The sequence below is a fragment of the Gymnodraco acuticeps genome, unplaced genomic scaffold (genome assembly GCF_902827175.1).
Source record: "Gymnodraco acuticeps unplaced genomic scaffold, fGymAcu1.1, whole genome shotgun sequence".
Classification (NCBI taxonomy): domain Eukaryota; kingdom Metazoa; phylum Chordata; class Actinopteri; order Perciformes; family Bathydraconidae; genus Gymnodraco; species Gymnodraco acuticeps.
Genome location: NW_022992067.1, coordinates 120822 through 129182, shown reverse-complemented (window position 1 = coordinate 129182; position 8361 = coordinate 120822). Strand labels below are relative to the sequence as shown.

The 8361-nt window shown below is 41.7% G+C and overlaps 1 long non-coding RNA gene across 1 annotated transcript; it reads right to left on the bottom strand.

Moving 5' to 3' along the window:
* Nucleotides 1-4093: 4093 nt before the first annotated feature.
* Nucleotides 4094-4715, bottom strand: LOC117537134. Its single transcript, XR_004567679.1, has 3 exons — nt 4636-4715; nt 4438-4553; nt 4094-4232 (listed from the first exon to the last, which is right to left on the bottom strand). It is a non-coding gene; the product is annotated as an uncharacterized LOC117537134 (long non-coding RNA).
* Nucleotides 4716-8361: the final 3646 nt, after the last annotated feature.

Below are 8361 nucleotides of genomic sequence, written 5' to 3'. Positions count from 1 at the left end.
CCAGCGAGTCGTTTCCCATCAAGCATTTCGCTTCCGCAGCCCGTGGAGAGGAACTGCACCGACTCGCCGCGCCTCGCTCTTAAGGCTGCGGGCGTCTTTGTCCCGCGAGATTTCAACGTCTCATGTAGGCGAGCCTCCAGAGCAAGTCGGACAAAATGACTAACCATCATGCAACGCACTAGCAAGACGTTGATCGCAATTGCGCAGGTCTGCGCAGGTCTCGCTTGTCTCAAACAAGCCTAGGGTCTACGGGAATTGCTCCCATCTGCATCCATCGCCTACAGTTTGCAGCATTGGGCTTCACCGCACTGTCCCGGGGTTTGCCGCTTGGCTCTGATAGGCCAGAAGTCGGTTTGATTGCATTCAGACTCGATTGCTTATCCTGTCTGAGTAGCCCGGATGATGCTGCATCGCAATTTTTGACGTCGAATTTTATACACCGAATTTTTTGACATCGAATTTTAAACACCGCAATATTTGACGTCGAATTTTTTTCACTTGAATTTTTGGGATCTGAATTTGAACATTCACATTTTTTTAACTTGAATTTTTACATTTTTATTTCACATAGGTAAATTCGGACCAAAAAAAATTCAGATACATGATTTTCAAAGTAATTATTTTCAATGCTATCAATTCGGTGTCTGATAAAATTCAAATACTTCTGTCTCTTGTTTGCTTCCATACAAGTCAGTAGAAAGAAACGTTTTGCTGCAACCTGCTGCTGTCTGTGCGAATCTCAGAGAGTGGTGCGTGCGAGTATCAGAGTGGTGTGCGCGAGTATCAGAGTGGTGCGCGCGAGTATCAGAGTGGTGCGCGCGAGTATCAGAGTGGTGCGCGCGAGTATCAGAGTGGTGCGCCGAGTATCAGAGTGTTACCATGGTAGCAGAGGGGGAGGGAGGGGCTGCAGTATGAGCCTTGGAAGCTCAAATCAAGCGACTCGCTGGCTGTGTATTTGTTGTTAAATATCAGATAAACTACTGCGCATACGTGACTGGCGAGGCGGTGTGTGTGGTGGGGGGGCCAACAAATATATCAGGGTGGCCATGGCCCCCCCTAGCCCCTCCTGCTGGCGCCACTGTACACACACACACGATTTAAACGCAGACTTCTGTTCCTCCATGTTTCGTTGTTATCGTTTCACTGAGCGGACCTGCCCCTTTTTTTTTCAAACGCTCCCTTTTTTGGTCCATCTGCGGCGGTAATAGGTTTAGTGTGCTGTGATGATTCGGCTGTACCTTTAGTAATGAATATTAAATGTTGTGAGGAAATCTTTCCACCAATAATTCCAATAATTAATCCAAAATGTATTCACTTCAGGTTTGCGAAAGTAACTGTAATCAGATTAGGCCTACTCGTTTTTCAAATGTAACGCGAGCTGAATACAGTCACTTGATTTGTGTATTCTGATTACGTAACGCCGTTACATGTATTCCGTTACAACCCAACCCTGTGCAGAAATCACTGTTAAATCATTTGATCATTGGTTTTATTATGAAAACGTCGAGACCGGAAATACTGTTTTCAACCCGTAACTTTACATGGAGGCTGCCGCATACCTCAAATCATCATCGTAATATCTATAGAACTATAGATCCTACATATCGACTGGACATGGATTCTAAAAGTACAATATACACTTCTTGCTAGAAATCTAATCAAAAAGTGTTTTAATGGCCAAACTATCCTACAATTTAGGATTTTACAGAGAGGGTTATTTGTGAATAAACGACCATCTGTAACGTTTGCATTCAACGGGAGCACTAGAGGGCGAAAACTTTAAAACGTAATTATAGGACGTATTAAGCGCCTGAACAAACGACATATTTAATTGTAATAATTGGACCTGAACAATCGGCCTATTTGGTCGTATGAGTTGGAGGACTTGTTGCAGCATGCAGTCAGAACCAGCCTATTTCGGTTCAACGATGCCGGTGGCGGCGGTTTTGACAGCCTCTGCGGCCGCAGAGCTGCTGCTTTGGGGTTCATCTGGCTGCGCTGGTTCTATGGTTGAAGGTCCAGGCAAATGTCAGGGATGTGACATTCAAGTTGTTGAATTTCAGTTTAGTTTGACAGTATTTTGTTTTCTTATGCGCCGGTTCTTCTGACATGTTTGCAAGTGTATATAGGTCAGGGGTGCCCAACCTTTTTTGAACCGAGAGCTACTTTTAAAGTTGCCAGTCTGCCGAGATCTACCAGTCCAAATAGAGAGGCGTAGCCATTACTGACAGCCTACTACCAGGTGAATACACACTTCTACTTGTATAAAACTGACCTTTGTACGATGAATACTCCATAAAATACTGCAGATCCTTTATCTTACCTCTTTCTAATCTACACACATACACGTATTTAACTGAAGTTACACACCAGTGTTGTTGATACAGAGTTGGAGTTTATTCACACGTCACTACAGTGGGTAATGTTTTCAAGAAACATTGAACAGTGCTGCCACAAAAGACGCTTAACCCTTTCTTTGCCAATAAAATTAGGCTTACTAATAAGACAACTCAGATCTGAAGCTACACAGGAATCTGCTGCCAAGTGCAATAAAAAAGACAAAATGAATAGAATCAAACCCTTTTTTTGTTGCATTTTAGTCGAGTATAAAAATAAATGCCTTTAAAATAGGATGCAAGCAACACTAGTTTCTTAACCTGAATTGATAATAGACTATAATCAATTTAAGTTTGCATTCTTATACCATTTTGTCCAATAATTATAATGAATAAGTTCAAACAAACAAAAACGTACAGCTGATTAATAACGGTATCTAACTTGAGTTTGTATTATATCAAAAACCTGTTGAAATGCTTCTGTTATTTTTACTGTCCCCAAAAAGCGCGTCGGCAGCCTCTAGGAATGCTTCTTTCACAACTTCGCCGTCTTTGAAAGACTTCATGTGTTTCGCAAGAACGTGACTGACACGATAAGATGCTATGGTAGCAGCCTTGCTCTTGTTGTTGGGCCTGGTGAAAATGGACTGCTGTGCATTTAGCTGTCCTCTCAGGCCCCTCCCCTTTTAGGAGCATAGGGCAGAATTAGGAGGGAATTCCGTCTCGTAGTGTTTGTGCACTGTTTTGAAATGCCGCTCCTAAATTACCCTTCTTCGATAAAGCCACGCTCGTATTGCAGATGAGACAGATGGACTTTGAATTGGAACAGATTCAAAAATAATCATCCTCCCACTCGGAGTGAAAATTATATATTTTGGGCTTTTTTGCTTCTGCCATAATTGCGGTCTTGTGTGTGTGCGGACTGTCACTCCTGTTGACACGGACAACGTGAGCGAAATAGTGCCCACTGCCCACCAGCCACGCCCCCACACATGGGGTCACGCCGGCCAATCACAAAGCTTTGGTGCGTTCAAGTGCATTATTCTGGCACGGGAAGATTATGTTATAGGACATTAACGATAAAACAGAATATTGTTGTTCTATTTTTAGACACATCTCGCGATCGACTGGGAATCTCCCCGCGATCGACCGGTCGATCGCGATCGACTGGTTGGGCACCCCTGATATAGGTTAACGGCTGACAATGTAACAAATAACGTAAACGTAACAAATAAACACATCTAAGCTTTTTTATTGGTTGTAATTTAGGCCTACATGGATACATTTGAATGGTGCGACAATGTCCTATTTGATTGGGTAAACATTTACATATTCTTCCTGTTATGTCTGCCTGCTTTATTTTACCTAATGCAAAGTGACCTGCTGCTCCATCGAAATCAGTCGCTTTGACCCGAAGACACATTTTGAGTGTATACACCGTTGGAAAGAGGAGATTCCTAGCTTTCTAATGATATCAGGATTGTTTTTGTACTCCAAATATTAAGCGAAATATGTCACATTATATAATGACTGTCACCGAGTCATCATTTTGAGAAAAGGGCCTTCAAAGTTTCCTCTTCTCTGGATCGATCTGATTGATTATTAGCGGAGCAAATGATCAAATCAGTAATGGAGGGAAGATATTTTCGTTTGGATTACTGGTCTGGGGGAAGCTCGCGAGTGTGTGTGTGTGTGTATTTTTGCATTTGTGTGTATTGTGTTTGTTTCCCGGGGAAAACACTCACGAGAAACACCGGCTGTTGTTATGCCTGCTGTGACGTTAAGTTACAGTGATGACTCAGAGAAGATCCTGGAGTCATGGATCCTGGAGTTATGGACTGATCCAGGCCACTTTGCCTCAAGGCTGGTAATGACACACCTGTGGTCACAGGTGGCCTGCAAAAGCATGTGGGATTAACAAGCCTACTTCCACAATAAGAGCATCATAGTCAGTGTAGCATCAATGTTCATTTGAAATGAGTCCATGTTATAGAGAAAGATAGTCCAAGTGTGAAACATGTACTGTGTGAAGATTTAAATGTGTGATTTCCTTTAATCACCCAGACTTCAATGTGTGTTCTAGTGCATGTGCAAGATTTACCTGAATGTTGAGGCTGTGGAGGAATTTGCGATTGACATAGTCGCCTTCATTTTCTCCCAGGGACGCAGAGATCGGAATGTGTGTGCAGTCGATACAGCCAAGCACCCTGGGAAACCCTATGAAATAGGCTTCATTTATTATACAACAGTGTACGTCATAGGAACAACATTCACTGTAATAATAATCACATATCAATACCTGCCATGCTGTAAAATCCCTCTTTGATCGTCTGCGTGGGACATGTGCCAGGCAGTGGCGGTTCAACGGGGTGGCAGCTGCCACCTCAGAAAAATGCCTTGCCACTCTAGTTGGCAGCTTTGTTTTGAAAGAAAAGTTGTGGCTCATCGGACAATTAATGAGAGAAAGTCTCTAATGTCCGAGTGCAAGTGAATGCAGCACAAGACGCAAGTCTTGTAACCCCTCCCCCGGCCCTGGCGCGAGCATGGAAATATGATTTCATTTGACAGCGCAAAACGAGAAGCATTTCGGATCCAAGCAGACGGAAGGAATGAGGTATTTGCGATCTACAATGACAGAGAAGAGACTTTCAAGTTTGGCTGTACTCAGCATTGAATCAAAACCCACTAAAGCTGTTGATCTTACTCAGTTTGTGAGGCGTTTTGCTGAACAAGATGGTAATTGCCGCATTCAGCTGTAATAGACATGTCAACTTGATGCTCTGCTCACGGATGACTCGATGAGCATAAAAAAACTGTTAAGATGATAACCTTATGTGTATATATTTTTTCTTTGTGGGGCTCTGCCCCCAAAAAACAGTTTCAAGTCCTGATAACGTAAAATAAGACGGTGTGTAAAACTACACTGCCCAGCCAAAAGAAAGTAACCACTTTGATTTAACTAGGCCAGTTGGTATGGACTTTCCACTGGATAATAACTGCAGCGATGTATATGTTTTAGCTGAATACACGTTTTTTAACCCTAACTGATGCAGTTAGTCACTTCTTTAATGTTTGTTCTTTCTGATGTAAAGTCAAGGTAGTAAGTGTTTGCAATGAAGTTGTGGGGCGCTGAACTGTTCCTTTGATTGTTTTGATATATGATAGTAATTACTTGTCTTTCAAATTTGAAGCAGGGTTTCAAGCATCTTGTGGAACATTCATCATTAACTCCTCCAAAAAATATAGTTTATTTAATAATAACACTGAATATGTGAATCATAACAGTGATTGACAGCTGATAGGAATAATATGATTGTTAATAGTATCATATTAACTTAGACAAACATCGACGAGACAGTTAATTAATATACTTATTGCAGCAGTCTGCATAGATTTGGTACCCCAGTGGCGTTTTTATATGTACAAAAGTGGTGGGGCACAAAAAACGTAGATGTCTATATATAAGCTTCTGCAGTGACGTGCAGTGAGGTTCATGGCTGGTGAGGCACTGGCACTGACTCTTCAGGTTTACAAATATTATATTTGGACCTAAATCAAAATATAATATTATTTTCAAAATCTTTTTTTGTCTGATGCTTAGATTAATTCTAAACAGACAGTTCAACAAAAGGATACCCAAAAAAGGTAATTTTATCATTTAAATATTGAATTGTTCTCTCTTAGTAAGATCCTATTTTCAATAAAATTGCGGTCTTACCTTGACTTGAAGATGAAGTCCATTTGCCTATCCCTCTGGAAAAAATCTCTATTACTTTTTTGTAAAAGTCCTCCTTATCTTCTTGTAGTTTCAAAAGTCTATCATCTAATAGATTTATGATTAGAAAATTATAAAAGTAGGGTAGACATGTGGATATTATCCGGCTGAACAAAACGTGCATTTATCTAACAGCTACCTTTCCCACGGATCTTATTTCCAGCTATTTTCTAAAATCCCATGGAGAAATATCATTGCTTTTTTGTGGAGGGTAACTGTGCAGCTTACTTCCGGGTTTTAGGATGTGTCACTTACAGCCAATCAGCTCTGAATTATGTGAGATGACGTATGGTGGGGATGGCAGCTCAGTGCCCCTATGGTCATTATTTTTTTGCCACACACATTAAATAGGACAATACTCTGAGCATGCGCAGTGTAGTTTTTACAGTCACCATTCACTTAGACAGTGAGAGAGAAGGGCATGATCGGGTTTTGTCCCACATGGCTCTAAACAGCTCAATAGACACACACTGTAGACACTAATTAGAAGAACACAGACTACAACAGCAATGTACAGACAAATCAGTTTTTTTTGCATTTCTTTGCATTCTTTTGTAATCATTATTTGTAATACTTTCTGCTGACATTAGGTGGGGCTGCCCCTAATGACCAGTCGCCACTGGGTATCCCTGCTGGTCTAAGAGTCAAACTCATTCAGTTATTGGTCAGTTAAAATTCATTCAATTATGTCTGCCACCTTATATATATATATACATACATATATATATATGTAAGGCTTTACTGATGTGCCACAATAATGTCACCTATGTTATTCAGTTAAAATATCAATATTGTGGCTTTCCAAGTTAACATTAATTGATATGACTGCGATTAAATCAGCATATACTTCTGCCAGGGGATGCCACCCCTGAAATTCTCCTGCCACCCTCTTGCCACTCCATGAATATTTTTCTAGATCCGCCCCTAGCCAGGAAACACAATAAAGGTCTGTGCGAGCCCTGTCAGAGCATGTGCGACCTTATGAATAGCACTGCAGACTGTATTCTTGCTTAGGTTCTCTGCATCCCCCACGGCATAAAGAAAACTGCCGGTTGCAAAGTATCGCAAAGCAATACATACGTCTGCGGCACTGTAAGGGCACAACTCCGATGTGTGGCATTAGCAATATATGGCTCGAGGAGCTGACACAGATAAGTCAGCCCTTCTGACGAGAACCTGTATCTTTCATACAAATACTCTTCAGGGAAAGCCAAAGGGTTTATTCTTTCCCTAAATATCCTCTCCAGCCTGAGAGCGCCTCTCACAATCTGAGCTCCACAGTGTCATCCACAAATGCCGACGTCATTTTCACAGAGATTTCATTGGTCGATAGGCGGAGCTTTTATAGGCTGATCTCTTAGCCTGCCACCTAACCTGCTCCGGAGCAGGTTAGCCACTCAGCATAAGTTACCATGGAGATCGTAGGACCGGAAAGCCCGAGCTTTCCCTGAAGTTAGCCGGCTAAGCCAAAATCCAGCTTTGTAGTACAGGCCTCTGGAAACTCCTGGCGTATCTGGCGGACAACACATGACGGGATGACCACTCTGATGCCTCGTCCTAAAAAGCCCCGGCACCAGCTTACAAAGCTGCGATAGGCAAGATGCCGAAATGTATGGGATTAGTTTTGTATCATAAAGATAAGGCAACACTTTCTCAGAATAAAGCAAAACTATGAGTTTAAAAGAAAAAAAAACTGAGTCAAGCAAAATAAAATAAATTTCAAAAATAAAACGATATCATCCGTGTATCTACCATCCAATTGTTTTTCTTTATTAAACACGTAAACGGAAGACTGTCTGAGAGGCCTTTTGCTTTTTGTTTTTTACCTTACTAAATGGTCAATGGTCCTTGGAGCGAGGGGCCGGGCCAAACTCACGGAAGTGATTTCAAAACAAAAACACTCGTTTGCTAAAATCACACTTGAATCACTACAGTATCCTGCTGAAAGACCGGTGATTATTATAAACAAGGGGAATTTAGCGATCACAACGAAAACGGCCAAGACACATATTGGGAGGCTGTGGCGCAGTGGACTAGTGCGTTGTTGTTCAAACCCCACTGCAGTCAGCAATTGTTGTGTCCCTGAGACACTTCACCCTAAATTGCTCCTGTGGGGATTGCCTACAGTATTGAGTATGTAAGTCGCTTTGGATAAAAGCGTCTAACAAGTAACATGTAATGTAATTGAGCCCAGAAAATGGATGTTATTAAGGGCTTGTAAATATAATAAGCCTCTGTCTAAAATGGACA